Below are 16,882 nucleotides of genomic sequence, written 5' to 3' on the forward strand. Positions count from 1 at the left end.
AGAGAGGGGGGGAGAGAGAGCGCAAAAGAGAGGGGAGAGAGAGAGCGCAAAAGAGAGGGGAGAGAGAGAGCGCAAAAGAGAGGGGGGAGAGAGCACAAAAGAGATGGGGGAGAGAGAGAGCGCAAAAGAGAGGGGAGAGCACAAAAGAGACGGGAGAGAGAGCGCAAAAGAGATGGGGGAGAGAGCGCAAAAGAGACGGGGGAGAGAGCGCAAAAGAGAGGGGGAGAGAGCGCGCAAAAGAGAGGGGGGAGAGAGCGCGCAAAAGAGAGGGGAGAGAGCGCAAAAAAGAGAGGGTGAGAGAGAGAACGCAAAAGAGAGGGGAGAGAGAGAGCGCAAAAAAGAGAGGGTGAGAGGGCGCAAAAAAGAGAGGGTTGAGCGAGAGAGCGCAAAAGAGAGGGGGAGAGAGGGAGCACAAAAAAGAGAGGGGGGAGGGGGAGAGAGAGAGCTCAAAAGAGAGGGGGAGAGAGTAAAAGAGAGGGGAGGGAGGGAGTAAAAGAGAGGGGGAGAGAGAGTAAAAGAGAGGGGGGAGAGAAAGTTCAAGAGAGAGGGGAGAGAGAGAAAGTTCAAAAGAGAGAGGCGGAGAGAGAGAGAGTTCAAAAGAGAGGGGGAGGGAGAGAGCGCAAGGGGTGGGACCGCTGTACTGCAAAAAATGGCCCGTGTGAACGGCTTTAGGACTAGTTAATTATATTGTAGCTATCTTAGGGTTTATTTTATAGGTAAGTATTTAGTTTTAAATATGAATAATTTAGTTAATAATAGTAATATTATTTAGATGTTAGGGTTAGGGTTAGACTTAGGTTTAGGGGTTAATAACTTTATTATAGTGGCGGCGACATTGGCGGCTGTAGATTAGGGGTAATACATTTAATAGGCTATGTGCGCTATTGCGGTTTAGCGGTTAATACTAGAATAAGTTTATTGCGGTGTGGGCTATGGCGGTTTAGGGGTTAATAGAGTTTATTAGTTATTGCGGTGGGGGATTGCGTTTGACAGGTAGGTAGACATTGCGCATGCGTTAGGTGTTAGTTTATTTTTGCAGGCATTTTCGGGAGTTACGGTGCTTCCATACTCAGCGCAAGGCCTTCTATGGCTGCCTTTTTTGGCGAGGTAAAAATGGAGTAAGATTTCTCCATTTTCGCCACGTAAGGCCTTGCGCTGGATATTGGATACCGATTTACAACGCGGTCCCATGTTAGCCTACGGGAGTAAAAAATTTTGAGCGACGGGTGAAATATACGGGCGTAACTTGTATGCTATGCCGTATATGTGATACCAAAACAGCGCAAAAAACGGCGTTGCCGGCTTTTGCAGGGCGACGCTGCATATGTAATGGAGGCCCTTATGTCTCTGCACCCTAAACCTGCAGACTGTGAGCTCTTTCTCCTGTACTAGATTTGTTTAGTTTTGTTATGTTTTGTATTTTATCACAAATCCTTGTCGTATACCCCTATCACTGTACCCAGCGCTACGGAATTTGGTGGTGCTATACAAATAAATGATAATAATTATAATATAAGCACAAAAGGTACAGTTCAATGTCACATAAACAGGTTAAATCAAAGTTCAGGCAAAATGAGAGCATTTAAAGTGTCAAAGCAGGCTCTCTCACACTGATTGTCTGTAAGTGACAGTCCATTTTTAACAAACACGCTAGATTAAATGATAATGGAATGAAGGTGATGAGAATGCAATCTCTTATTATGTACAACACCCTCTGCTTTCCACATCCAGATCCAATATAACTTAGGTAGTGTGATCAATTATTATTATTATCAGGTTTTTGTAGAGCGCCAACAGATTCCGCAGCGCTGATCAATGAAAACTGTCACAAGTTATCCACTTTTAAATTGTGTACATACTGTAGCTTTAAAATTGCCATTTAGGAAAAAAGGCATTCCGTGTTAGCAATAGTGACTTTAATAGTATACAGATACTTATAGCTGTTCCAGTGTAGAAAGTGCTTGATGCATATGTTCTGCTGCTTAGATGGTTCTCACAGGTCTCCTTGCAAGTAGGGGATTTCCCTCCAGGACCTGCTCCCACAACAGCTCTGTTTGCCTGAACTTGGATTTAACCTGTTTATGTGACATTGAACTGTACCTTTTGTGCCTTATAGCATTAATAATACGGTACTGTATTTCCCAAAGTGTTGTTTAACATGTTTTATAGTAATAGTCCATGTTTGGTCTCACCAGTGTTTTACGAGGTTTAAATAAAAATTATACAGGTAGCCCTCAGTTTACGAAGGGGGTAGGTTCCAAAAGGAATGGTTGTAAATCGAAACCGTTGTAAATTGAAACCCAGTTTATAATGTAAGTCAATGGGAAGTGAGGGAGATAGGTTCCAGGCCCCTCTCAAAATTGTCATAAGTAACACCTAATACATTATTTTTAAAGCTTTGAAATGAAGACTTTAAATGCTAAACAACATTATAAACCAAATAAAATAATCACACAACACAGAATATATAATTAAACTAAGTTAAATGAACAAAAACATTTGCTAAACAGCATTATAAACCTAATAAAATAATCACACAACACAGACTTCACTTGCATTTTTCTGCAAACAGTTCTTTCTATGCATTCCAATCTGGACTGATTTATAGACAGGAAGATCTTGTTCCTTTGAAATCTGCTCGATAGCTCAGGTCTGGTTAAACTGATTAATTTCAGCTTGCTTGGCTTTGCTGCAACACAAGCGGACAGCTCCACCTACTGGCTATTTTAATAAATGCACTGCTTCTCAATGCTTTTCAATAGCAGTCACATGACTGGAAAAAAGGCTGTTATTCTGAAATGGTGTAAATTGAACCGTTGTAAAACGAGGGCCACCTGTACTGATAATGTACAGTGCTGGCTGTGTCATTCTTTTTTATATCTATTTATACATATAGGTACTGTATCTGCTTCTTTACTTTATTGGTTTAAACTTTCTAATTTACTTCTATTATCAAATGTATTTATTATTATGATCTTCATCTTTTGTTGAAAAGCAGGAATGTATGCTTAGGAGCCGGCCCATTTCTGGAGCACTATATGGCATCAGTTTTGCAAGAATGTTATCCATTTGCTCGAGTACTAGATGGCAGCACTATTTCCTGTTATGTAGTGTTCCAGATGCCTACCTAGGTATTTCTTCAACACAGAATACCATGGGAACAAGGAAAATTTGATAAAAGAAGTAAATTTTACATTTTTTAATTAAAATTGTAAGCTGAAACACAAAAGAAAAGTTTTTGGGTTTTATGTCCCTTTAACTAATACATTTTTCAGCTTGCCTTTTGATACAGCCATTATAGACTATGTAAAGATACTGGTAAGAAAAGAAAGACCGAAGTTCTATGTTTTTAGTAGCCATCTATACTATAATCGCGTTTGTAACGCGTCCGTTCTCCGTTGGTGTTGCCAGTTGTGCACGCATCCTCAAAGGAGTGTTGGCAGCGAGAGGCAGCAAAAATAATTTTCGGAATCCACCTGGATGCAGTGAAGGCAAACGGAGCATTACAAAAACAAAAACCTAACCGCCCGCAATAAGTATGAAACCCCCCCCCAAAAAATAACATAATTGCCTATAATAAGTATTAAAAAAAACAAAAAACGCCTGCAATAAGTATAAAAAAAACACAAAAAAACATAACCACCCGCAATAAGTATTAAAAATAAATAAATCTATGAACCCCTGAACCGCCATTAATCCACATTGCAATTAACATAAATCTAACCCCTAAACCGCCAAACCCCACAACGCAAATAACTAATTACTAAGCCCCCTAACCTAACACCCCCTAAATTAACCCCATGATGTAAATTAAAATAATCCTAAATTACAATTAAAATAAAAAAACTAACATTACTTTTAAAATAAAGAAAACTAAGTTTAAACTAATCTAAAATTACACAAAATAATAAACCACATTATCCAAAATAAAAAAATAAACAATCCCTATGAAAATACAAAAGACCCCCAAAATCAAAGAATAAACTACCAATAGCCCTTAAAAGGGCTTTTTGTAGGGCATCGCCCTAAAGAATTCAGCTCTTTTACATTAAAAATAAACCAAGTCCCCCCTAACAGTAAACCCCCCCCCACCAACCCCCCCCCCAAAAAAAAACTAACACTAAAAAAACTAAACTACCCATTGCCCCTTTATTCAGCTTTTTTACAGCGCCCAAATCCCTAATCTTAAAAATACCCCCCCCCCCCCCCCCAAAAAAAACACCAAAACCCTAACACTAATCCCCAAATAGGTACTCACGGTTCCTGAAGTTCGGCGGAGGTCTTCTTCCAGACGGGTCCATCATCTTCTATCTTTATCCACAGCGAAGGTGGCACGGAGGTGTGGAGCGGTCTTCCCAGATGGCGATCCTCAGCGGCGGTGCTCATCGGGGTCGTGGAGGCTTCTCTTCATTCGATCGTCCGCCGCACACTGAAGATTGAATGCAAGGTACCCCATATTTTTTCGGGTATCTTGCATTCCTTTTGGCTGATATTTTAAAATCGGCCAATAGGATGAGAGCTAATGAAATCTTATTGGCTGATTGGAACAGCCAATAGGATTTCAGTAGCTCTAATCCTATTGGCTGATTTCAAAATTTCAGCCAATAGGAATGCAAGGTATCACAAATTGATTGCGGTACCTTGCATTCAATCTTCAGTCTAAGATGGACAAAGGATGAAGTGGAGCCTCCATGCCGCTGCCGCCGATGATAGCCCTCGAGGTCCGCCGCCTCTGAGGATCCAGGCATCGTAACACAGCTCTGCACCTCCGCTCAGCGCTGCCTTCACTCCGGATGAAGATAGAAGATGATGGATCCGTCTGGAAGAAGACCTTCTCAGCCGGACTAAAGGAACAGTGAGTACCTATTTGCGGCTTAGGTTTAGGCTTTTTTTTTGTTTTTGTTTTTTTAGATTAGGGTTTTTTTGGGCTTGAAAAAGAGCTGATTGCCTTTTTAAGGGCAGTAAAAGAGCGTAATGCCATTTTAAGGGCAATGCCCATACAAATGCCCCTTTAGGGGCAATCGGTAGTTTATTATTATTTTTTTTTGGTTTTTTTTTATTTTGGGGAATTTGGTGGTTGGGGGGGGTTTACTGTTAGGGGGCATTTAGTATTTTTTAGAGGTAAAAGAGCTGTTTAACTACAAATGCCCTACAAAAGGCAATTTTAAGGGCTGTTGGTAGCTTAGTATTGGATTAGGGGGATTTTTTATTTTGGGGGGATTTTCTATTTTTTAGGGATAATAGTTTAGATGTAAATTTTTATTTTGGATACCTTTGTTTATTTTATTCTGTAATTATTATTTTTTTAAATTTTGTTTCTTTAGCTTGGGGGTTGTAGTTTTTAAACATAGACTGCCCTCTTGGAAGGTTTATTGCCTAGTATGGAATAATAGTAAAATTAGTAGTGACTGCTGGTATGCAGTGCACATGATTGGCATATGCATTTTCTGTTAATTTAATCATAGTGGGTTGAAGCAGGACTGAGCAGAACCTACGGGCATTGGTACAGACTGACCATAAAAGTTAAATGACCATTATAAAGATGCAAACTCTGACCAAACCAGTTCCTTTTCAAGGGAGAAGCTAGCAATAGTGTTTCTGAGTTTAGCAAAGTGAACAGTTAATCAATTGAACTTTAAAGTGATGGTAAATTCGTATGTATTGCAAAACATATTCTAGATGCTCTTACTTTAACTAGCAGATCGATGTGCTTATATTTAAAAAATAAACTTTTTTTACTTTGTTATTCCGTTTTTGTTAGGGTAACCGTACAGTCTAATAATCTGCCTCTCTCTATATTTTTCACAGGGGCAGCTGTGATTGACATCAGTTTTAGCCAATCATCAGCTCACCATGCGCCCCATGTGAAATCGGACCTGCACGCTCCCGTGCTCTCAACTCACTCATTGCTATGGGCTGCGCATGCGCAATTCTTACGCTAATTGCGCATCTCTAAATGATAATACTAATAATAATAATAATGAGTATTATCATTTAGAGATGCGCAATTAGCGTAAGAATTGCGCATGCGCAGTCCATAGCAATGAGTGAGTTGAGAGCACGGGAGCGTGCAGGTCCGATTTCACATGGGGCGGCGCATGGTGAGCTGATGATTGGCTAAAACCGATGTCAATCACAGCTGCCCCTGTGAAAAATATAGAGAGAGGCAGATTATTAGACTGTACTGTTACCCTAATAAAAACGGAATAACAAAGTAAAAAAAGTTTATTTTTTAAATATAAGCACATCGATCTGCTAGTTAAAGTAAGAGCATCTAGAATATGTTTTGCAATACATACGAATTTACCATCACTTTAAAGGTTCAGGTAGTGAATAAAAATAACTGTTCAGGAAAGACTGAGAATAGTGATTCCCAATCAAGGTGTCTGGTCACCCCGTGTTATTACATACAATAGGCTCATGGTGTTTTCAGCTAGCATAAACTCTTTATACTGTGTTGTGTGATGTTATCTGTATTCATAAGCTCACACAATTTTTATGTCTTCCATTACTTTAGTGCAGAGCTTTCCAAACTTTTCATATTGGTGACACACCTTTTAGACCTACATCATTTCGCGACACAGTTGTACTAGCAAAAAGGATGTATGAGGTTGATGGGATGAACACAGTTTCTGAATATTTGTTGGAATATTAGATAAAGGCACTTGCATTTCATCATCGAGCATTTTTAAGCTTCCACTTCCTATCCATATATCAAGAGCAGGAGCAGCAATGCACTACTGGGAGCTAGCTGCAAAAAAATCCCACTGACTTCTGACTTCAGCTCAGCGTTTAAGCTGCCGCCCTCAGAGCTCTGTGAGTCCAACTGACTACTGCCCACGCTGCAAACACACTGCTGTCCCACTCACTAGCTACACTTGCAGTCACGAGCCAATTAAGGAGACTACATGTGCAGTCAGGAGCCAATGTGCCGCCAAATCCGCCAATGGGAATAGTTTCAGTTCCCACTGAGCTGTGCCAATTGGTTAAGATGATCTGTGACCCACTAGGTATCAATCACGTGTCAACCAGGTGATATGCGTAGCAGGCAGGTGGAAAGTCAGAAACCAAAAAAACAATTTAAATTTTTTTTATTTAAAGTTAAAAAAATTTGTGCTGAAGCAGGGACACACCTACACCCTGCTGCCGACACACTAGTGTGTCCCGACACACAGTTTGGAAAGCACTGCTTTAGTGGATTTCTAAACCACAGAAAGGGTACTTTTGGGATGCAGCGGTAAACTGGGCATGTCCGTAACCCAGAAGAAGCGAGTGTCTGGGTGATTTATGAGGCGGCATAGCGAAGAATCAGTTTCTGCTTAAGAAATCCTCAAAATCTGCAAATGTAGCTAAATACATTTTCCCTACAGTATTGCATTAATTAATTGCATTGTTTAATAAATAATATTGCAGCCATTTTAACTGTTTGTAGAAAGCATATCTTTGGAATTTAACCTTCTTGAATGGTAAGAAATGTGAACACTTGCTTTCAGGTGTGTAACTAGAATCAGTTGACCCAAGTACAACATTTAAAGGAAGACGCTTCTTTTGAGTAATTATGTTTAAAAGGGATAGTCTAGTCAAAATTAAAGTTTCATGATTCAGATAGAGCATGCAATTTTAAGCAACTTTCTAATTTACGCCTATTATCTATTTTTCTTCGTTCTCTTGGTATCTTTATTTGAATGTAAGCTTAGGAACCGGCCCATTTTTGGTTAAGCACCTGGGTAGTGCTTGCTGATTGGTGGCTACATTTAGAAACCAATCAGAAAGTGCTACCCAGGTTCTGAACCAAAAAGAGAATAAAGTAAAATTGATAAAAGGAGTAAATTAGAAAGTTGCCAAAAATGCCTGCTCTATCTGAATCATGAAAGTTTAATTTTAACTAGTCTATTACTTTAACCCCTTAACGACCGACGATGTACAGGGTATGTCCTACAAAAAAACGGTCGTTAATAACCATGTACGTCCTCGGGTTTCAAGCGGTGGAAGCGATCCTGATCACTTCCATCCGCTTTCAAGGTATTGCCGTGATGCCTCGATATTGAGGCATTACTGCAATACCTTTTTTCGCACATCAATGCAGACATCGGCCAGCGATGGTGAGGATCGTTCATGGGTGGGAGCCATTGCAGGGAGGCGGGTGGGCGGTCCATCGCTGGCGAACTTCCGGCCAGCAGTGTATAATCACTTGCAGGTGCGCACTGGAGTATACGTGCCAGTTATCTGCCCATATGAGCACCTATGAAGTGTTGCGAGAGGGTGGTGGGAGGGAGGGAGGGGGGAAATGAGGGGGAGGGGGGAGTGTATTGGGGGGTAGCTACACTACAGAAAAAGTGGGAATAACTTTTTTTTAAAAAAGCCCAATTTTATTGCAAAGTGGGTACTGGCAGGCAGCTACCAGTACCCAAAATGGTGGCAAATAGTTAGTGGGGGAGGGTTAGAGAGCTGTTTGGGGCGGTTCAGAGAGGTTGGGTGGTAAAGGGGGATCCTACACTGCAGAATATATATATTGTTTTTAAAATAACAAACAAAACCTTTTTATTTTTATACTGGCAGACTTTCTGCCAGTACTAAAGATGGAGGTGACAATACTGAGTTGGGGGAGGAAAGAAAGCAGTTCAGGTCAGGGAGAGATCAAGGGGTGGGATGTGTCAGGTGGGAGGCCATGCCCCCCAACTGTCCCGATTTTCACGGGACAGTCCCGATTTTAGGGGTCTGTCCCCCTGTCCCTGGTTGCTAGTCATCTGTCCCGATTTGCCCCAGGCATTTAAAAAAAAATAAAAAAAATTAAATTCTGTTGGGCCCATACTCAGAAGCAGCTGGCTTTGCTCTCACAGGGTTAGATACCTGTTAGATTCCCTGTGGAAAAGGAATGGTGTGTGGGTTAAGCAGGAGTAAGAAGGCTGTATACACTCTGGTAATGGTGACCTCTCTAACCTACCTCTGGTAGTGATGATGTCTAACCCCTGGTGATAATACTAGCATGCCTTCATATAAATGGAACTGAGGTTGAACGTGTACCAAGTTTCAAGTTTCTGGGCACACACATCTCTGAGGATTTGACTTGGTCTTTGAACACCTCAACTTTAGTGAAAAAAGCACAACAACGTCTCTATTTTTTAAGAACACTGAAAAAAGTTAATTTATCTACTCAGATTTTAATTAATTTTTATCGCTGTACTATTGAGAGTATTCTCACCAACTGTATTACAGTATGGTATGGAAACTGTACTAATTCTGATCGCAAAGCTCTGCAACGGGTTGTTAAAACCGCCCAGTATATCATAGGTGCTCAGTTACCTACCATTGAAGATCCTCAAAGCAGACGTAGTCTTTTAAAGGCCTATCGAATTATTCATGATCCCTTCCATGTTAGCAACAGACTATTTGCCCTTTTACCATCTGGGAGACGTTATAGAAGCTTAAAAGGAAAAACTGCTAGATTACGGAATAGTTTTTTCCCAAGAGCCATTACTCTGCTAAATAATAACTTTTAAAAATCTCTCTTATGCTCATAGCCTTTTTTAATTTTTTAATTTTTTATCCTTCTGATGATTAGATCTTTTTATTATATTGAAGAAAGTGCTAAATTAATGGTTTTAATTTAATTTATTGATTATCCTGTTAATGGTTCTTTTTCACCTCACTTTATATTCACATAACACATATATTATATAAATACACATATGATTCATATAAAACACTCATGATTCACATCACATATATAATGCAAATGTAGACATATGTGTGCAAGATGACTAATTTTTTATTATATTTTTTTTTACACATATATATACTTTTTTGTATGGAACTGATTTTCTTTTGCACTTGCACTTTATTACACTTACATTGTACTTACTTTTGTGGTATAGAAATTTTCTGCACAAGTCACTTGAATTTTTTGCTATTTATTAGTTTTTACCATTATAGTGCTATCTGTGTATAGGATTGGTTAGATTTTCAAATATAATTTCGTTGTCTCTGTTTTCCTACTTTGTACAATGACAATAAAACGAATCTAATCTAATTCAGTTTTATACAATGAGCAGTGCTAATACCAGGGTAACAAACAGTGGCAGCCGCAGACTGCCAGCTAATGTGCTTGCCAACCCCAGGACCCCATACAATGAATTACAGATACCCATATATGATGTAGTGTGTGTGTCTATCTGTATCCATAACTGTGTGTGTGTATCTGTATGTATAAGTTTATGCTATGTAGTGTGCGTGTGTGTCTGCATGTATAAATGTAAGCTATGTAGTGTGTGTATGTGTATCTGCATGTATAAGTGTGTATCTGCATGTATAAGTGTATGCTATGTAGTGTGTGTGTGTGTATCTGCATGTATAAGTGTATGCTATGTAGTGTGTGTGTATCTGCATGTATAAGTGTATGCTATGTAGTGTGTATGTATCTGCATGTATAAGTGTATGCTATGTAGTGTGTGTGTGTGTGTATCTGCATGTATAAGTGTATGCTATGTAGTGTGTGTGTATCTGCATGTATAAGTGTATGCTATGTAGTGTGTGTGTGTGTATCTGCATGTATAAGTGTATGCTATGTAGTGTGTATGTATCTGCATGTATAATTGTATGATATGTAGTGTGTGTGTATCTGCATGTATAAGTGTATGCTATGTAGTGTGTGTGTGTGTGTATCTGCATGTATAAGTGTATGCTATGTAGTGTGTGTGTATCTGCATGTATAAGTGTATACTATGTAGTGTGTGTGTATCTGCATGTGTAAGTGTATGCTATGTAGTGTGCTACTGTGCATTTTTGCAGACTTTAAAGGCCAGAATCTAGAATATTAATGGGGAATGCAGAGACAGAGAGCAGTTTTAAAGAATTTATTATTAAATGTCCAATTAAGAAGATAAAAATATTTAGCAATGTTTTGCAAAGGCTTATTAAATACATAGCTCACATAGCCATACCAGTGGTTTGAGCTTGTGTTTGATTTGCTGCCTGTGTATTAAAATATATTACTTTATTTAGAATTTTATTTATATTACTTATGATTTTTTAAGCCCTGCCCACCACATTTCAATTTTTTGCCGCGGGGGTGGGGGGGTGGGGTGTCCCTCTTTTGAAATTTGAAATGTTGGGAGGTATGGGAGGCTGATCTCTACACTAAAGCTAAAATTAACCATTCAAGCTCCCTACAAGCTACCTAATTAACCCCTTCACTGTTGGGTGTAATTTAAGTGTGAAGCGTTAGGGGCATTTAGCGGCCTTCTAATTACCAAAAAGCAATGCCAAAGCCATATATGTCTGCTATTTCTGAACAAAGGGGATCCCAGAGAAGCATTTACAACCGTTTGTGCCATAATTGCACAAGCTATTTGTACATAATTTCAGTAAGAAACCTAAAGTTAGTGAAAAAGTGAAAAAAAAATTTTATTTGATCGCGTTTGGCGGTAAAATGGTTGCATGAAATATATCAAAATGGGCCTAGATCAATACTTTGCGTTGTCTACTACACTACACTAATGCTAAAATTAACCTTACAAGCTACAAGCTATCTAATTAACCCCTTCACTGGTGGGCAGTGGCATTTAGCGGCCTTCTAATTACCAAAAAGTAATGCCAAAGCCATAAATGTCTGATATTTCTGAACAAAGGGGATCCCAGCAAAGCATTTACAACCATTTGTGCCATAATTGCACAAGTTGTTTATAAATAATTTTAGTGAGAAACCTTACGTTTGTGAAAAAGTGAATTTTTTTTTATATTTGATCGCATTTGGTGGTGAAATGGTGGCATTAAATATACTAAAATGGGCCTAGAATCTATTTAGCATGGGAGTTTTTTGGTGGTTGTAGCTGTGTAACAGATTGTGGGGGTCAAATTTAGAAAAAGTGTTTTTTTTTTTTAATTTTTTCATCATATTTTATAAAATGTTTTATAGTAAATTATAAGATATTATGAATACAATGGTAACTTTAGAAAGTCAATTTAATGTCGAGAAAAACGGTATATAATATGTGTGGGTACAGTAAATGAGTAAGAGGAAAATTACAGCTAAACACAAACACTGCAGAAATGTAAAAATAACCCTAGTACCAAACGGCCAGAAAAGTGCTGTGGTCCTTAAGGGGTTAACTATGCATTAAGGAGAAGCATACAGGTCCTTTTAAATCATGTGGTCAAGTAAGACATGTTTTTGTTGATCCGTGAATTACTTCATGGAACGTGGGCCATGATTCTGGTCATCGTATGTACATGAGGGGAAAATTACATTTATTGTAGCTAAGAATGTTTGTTTTTAAATACTTAAAATTTTACCTGTTCCATTATTTTCACTTCAACTTTGTAGCCGTGCCCGTGCTTAAAGGGACACTGAACCCAATTTTTTCTTTCGTGATTCAGATAGAGCGTGCAATTTTAAGCAACTTTCTAATTTACTCCTATTATCAATTTGTCTTCGTTCTCTTGCTATCTTTATTTGAAAAAGAAGGCATCTAAGATTTTTTATTAGTTCAGTACTCTGGACAGCACTTTTTAATTGGTGGATGAATTTATCCACCAATCGGCAAGAACAACCCAGGTTGTTCACCAAAAATGGGTCGGCATCTAAACTTACATTCTTGCATTTCAAATAAAGATACCAAGAGAATGAAGAAGATTTGATAATATGAGTAAATTTGAAAGTTGCTTAAAATTTCATGCTCTATATGAATCACGAAAGAAAAAATTTGGGTTCAGTGTCCCTTTAATAGTGTTTTGCACATGAACATGTAACTATTTTTGCTTTGTCAGTTGAAAAAAAAAAGTGCAGCAGTTATTTTCTTGTAACTCCTTGTGGAATAAAGGGAGTTCCTTCGTGTTATGCCAGTGTAATTGAAAAAATAAAAAGGAAGTGTTCTGTGAGTTAATATTCTACTGCTAAATCTTTAGAGCTAGGTAAAAATAATATACACAAAACAAATGTCTGATATTTACACAGCGAAGTGTAAAAGCAGGACTTGACTGGGCACATAGACACCATGTTTCACATTGTAAGTATTAGAGTAAAAAGGTAATGTGAAAAATAACTACTTTATATCGGTGATTTTGACTGATGGTTAAATGTCTTGTACACCGCACTTCTCAGCTATCACTGCATGTCATGCAGCAACTCACAGAGGTCACCTTGTAAAATAGGCTTAAAAACTCAAGCTGAAATGTTTTAATCGCATAGGCCTACATGTTTAGTGTGAGTGATAGGTATAATGTCACAATACGTTTATCAGTTTTTGTTATTTATTTTTTTCCTCTTGGTATTTGATAATTAAATTGTAATAGGATTATTTGGGCTTTTCCAGATATTTTTGGCATTAAATTTACTACTATAGTTATTTTTGTTGGCACGCGGCCTCCACACAAGACTGCAAAGTTAATTCTTATTTCATTTATCTCCACTCCTGGCTTCCTCCACATCAACTTTACAGTTTATTCAGCTATTTATTGTCTTGCAAACCCTCAGCCAATCTTCTGCTAACTTACCTTTTCTTCTATGCTACTTGACCCCCTCATCTCCTGTTCATGTCAGTGATTCATTTGACATTTTACCTAATTCATGCCCTGTTCTATTTTAAAGCTCGTCAGACTCCACAGATATACAAACTAACATCTTCTATATTACCAATTAATTACTGCTTATTAAAGGGACATTATACACATTTTTTCTTTGTATACATGTTTTGTAGATTTATTTATATAGCCCATAAAGTTTTTTTTTGTTTTTTTTTAAATGTATAGTTTTGCTTATTTTTTTTTTTTTTGCTTATTTTTAAGAAACATTGCTCTGATTTTCAGACTCCTAACCAAGCCCTAAAGTTTTAGGAGAATACCGACGTATACCTACTCCAGCTTGCTCCTGTTTGTGTAAAGGGTCTTTTCATATGCAAATGAAGGGAGGGTGTGTGTCTTATTTCCCACTTGCAGTGGGCTTTTCAACTACCTTTTCAACAGAGCTAAACTGAGAGCTTCTAAGTAAGTTTTTAAACAGTTTTATGCTGGATTTTTATATCAGTATCTGTGCATCTTATTTTTTATAGTAGTGTCTGTTACATGAAGTTATATGAAAATAAGTGTATACGTTCCCTTTAAATATGTTGGTGATTTATAAATAAATAATCTGATGTCCTTACATTTTGTTGTGCATCTGTCCTTGTTAATGAACTTCCTATGCTAAGCTTATCTTGCAGGTCTCTTAAACCATTTGTCAAAAAAAAAGTATTAAACCAAACCGTTTCTGAATAAACATGAGTAAAATGTGAGTGACATAAGAGAAGTGTCAGAGCGTGCGTGCGTTGTCAGATGAACTTGTCTGCAGAAGACAGTGACATTCATCCAGCACCGTATTTAATAATGCAAAGGGTTTCTGTGAAAGAGCTGCTATATTGCTTTTCTCTCTCCCCAAAGGTGTATTTTACCTTCTATTAAGCAGGCAGTTGGCAAACTTGCTCTGGCCGGGTGCCAGTTCTGCACTGCAGTAAATCAAGACTTGTTGTTTACAGATCTTGGGGAGATATTTTCTATGAAGTGGTGTGGATTAGTGAGTGCAGATGCACTAACAAAAGCTGAGGGCATTAGACAGGTATTCAGCAGAGACTTTTTTTCTGATATTTTTAGCAATGAATTATCTTAAAAAAAAAGATCATTATATTATACTTAGAAAGAATAACATTGGACTATCAATATATTGAGTTTTCTGATCATTTCCTGCTGTATTGGGAGTGATTCAGTATAAGTTAACATATTTCCAATATTCATTAATTGAAAATCACAGATGACATTTTTTAAGATTTGATGGAATACCCATGCTGCTGCTGGTGTTTTCTAATGCAATGGCTAGATGAGATTCTATCCTAGTGCAAGGCAATGATATTCCTGCTTTTTCTGTCTCTCACACTTGTACTGGTGAGGATATAGTCCTGTTTCTTCTTGTAATAGGTAGAAATGTCTCAAGTGTTTGTGGCGCCTTTCCCACCCTCTCAGCATTAGTTCTGTTTCTTTTTATTTTGAGTGAGTCAAAGGGACTCTTGACCCAATTTTTTGCATCGATCATGCAATTTTGCGCAACTTTCTAATTTACTCCTATTATCAATTTTTCTTCATTCTCTTACTATCTTTATTTGAAAAAGAAACCATCTACGCTAAGGAGCCAGCCATTTTTGGTTCAGAACCCTGGACAGCACTTGTTTATTGGTGGGTGAATTTATCCACCAATCAGCAAGAACAACCCAGGTTGTTCACCAAAAATGGTCCGGCATCTAAACTTACATTCCTGCTTTTAAATAAAGATACCAAGAGAATGAAGAAAATGTGATAATATGAGTAAATTAGAAATTTGCTTAAAATTGCATGCTTTAAATCACGAAAGAAAAAATTTGTGTTGAGTGTCCCTTTAAGCTGGGCTGACATTTTGCTCTAGCCTGGAACTTTTTCTTGAATCACATTATGGAAAAGAATGTGATGCGTTCTGACTACAGCATGAGCACTACTGCTAGGGACCTTCACCAATCAGCTTGTAGTTAATGGTGAGCAAGTCATGCAGCCCACCCAATCATATTAGATTTTTCTCTCTGATTTTATTTTTTAAATAGATCATTGCAGGTCCACCCTCCCATGAATATCATTTCTTTTTTTTTCTTTTTTTCTTTTTAAGGCTGTGAGTTTCTTTCAGATTGGATATGTTGGTGGTTATAAAGTGCGGTTATTTATTTCTCTTTTTTATGGCCACTATATGATGATCATGTTCTTAAAACTTTAGCTATGTATCCTCTTCAGTAGATCATTTTGCTATTCATTTGCTAAATAAATCTTAAGTGCATATTTTTCTTTTGCAGAATTTGCTAGTGTATAGTTTCCATAGTGATGTACCAGCTGAAGGTAAATTAATCTAAAGTATTCTCATTACACACATGATTTAACTAAGGTTTTTTGTGGAACACTTCCCCTGACAGTTCTTGTGGCCCATTCCAATTTACCAAAGTCCTTGTAACTCAGATCAGATTCCAAAAAATAAGTTGACCCCTTATCTGGACAACCTCCTTGTAAAGGTTTTGTTGGCCAAGGAGTCAGTCTGAACACTACTTTTTTTTTTTTTTTACGTTCCCTTGTTCCATCAAATAGCTTATGTTTACTGGTAATTATCAAGTAAAAAAAAAAAATACAGATATTCGTTCACAGGCATAAACACTGCCAAGGTCTGGATTTCATGATTCTCAAATTCCTTAATCACCTCTGTTTTTTCAACATGTTATGGCTGTCACTCAGGAAGTGATTTATTTTGCTTGGTTTTACCGTTGCAACTGTTAGTTGTATAGAAAGTAGGTATTCCAGTGGATGGTTTTTGTCACTCATCCCAGCACATACACTTTTTGTTAAAATGTGATCTGATCAGTGCTCTAGAGCAGTGGTTGCCAACCGCGGTCCTCAAGGACCCCCAACAGTCCTGGTTTTCATTATAGCTGAACCAGTGCACAGGTGAAATAATCAGCTGATGGATGAGAGCAGGTTGGTTACAGATCAGCTGATTACTTCACCTGTGCACTGGTTTAGCTATAATGAAAACCAGGACTGTTGGGGGTTCTTGAGGACCGCGGTTGGCAACCACTGCTCTAGAGAGTTTGTCTCTTCAGTTGTTCTGTCACCCAATAGATATTTTGGAGCTCATAGCCATTTCCACTCGGGACCGATTGTGCTTTTCTACTCTTGGGCAGTACTTTTAAAGTGAAGGTCAATTTTGATGAATTAGTGCCCGGGTTTTTAATAATCCTATTAAAAACAAGGGCACTTTAATTTATCAAAATTGACATTTCACTGTTTTCTTCAAAAACTTACCTTTTAATCCTGGCAGCCGCTCCAGCGATTCCCCCTGCGGTCGGAA

General features: G+C 38.1%; 1 protein-coding gene across 9 annotated transcripts in view; it reads left to right on the plus strand.

Annotated features, from left to right (window-relative positions):
• RAPGEF2 (Rap guanine nucleotide exchange factor 2) overlaps nt 1-16,882 on the plus strand; it is a 652,959-nt gene that overhangs the window by 299,534 nt on the left and 336,543 nt on the right. The gene's annotated exons all lie outside the window — the stretch shown is intronic.

The sequence above is a fragment of the Bombina bombina genome, chromosome 2 (genome assembly GCF_027579735.1).
Source record: "Bombina bombina isolate aBomBom1 chromosome 2, aBomBom1.pri, whole genome shotgun sequence".
In the NCBI taxonomy this organism is placed as follows: Eukaryota; Metazoa; Chordata; class Amphibia; order Anura; family Bombinatoridae; genus Bombina; species Bombina bombina.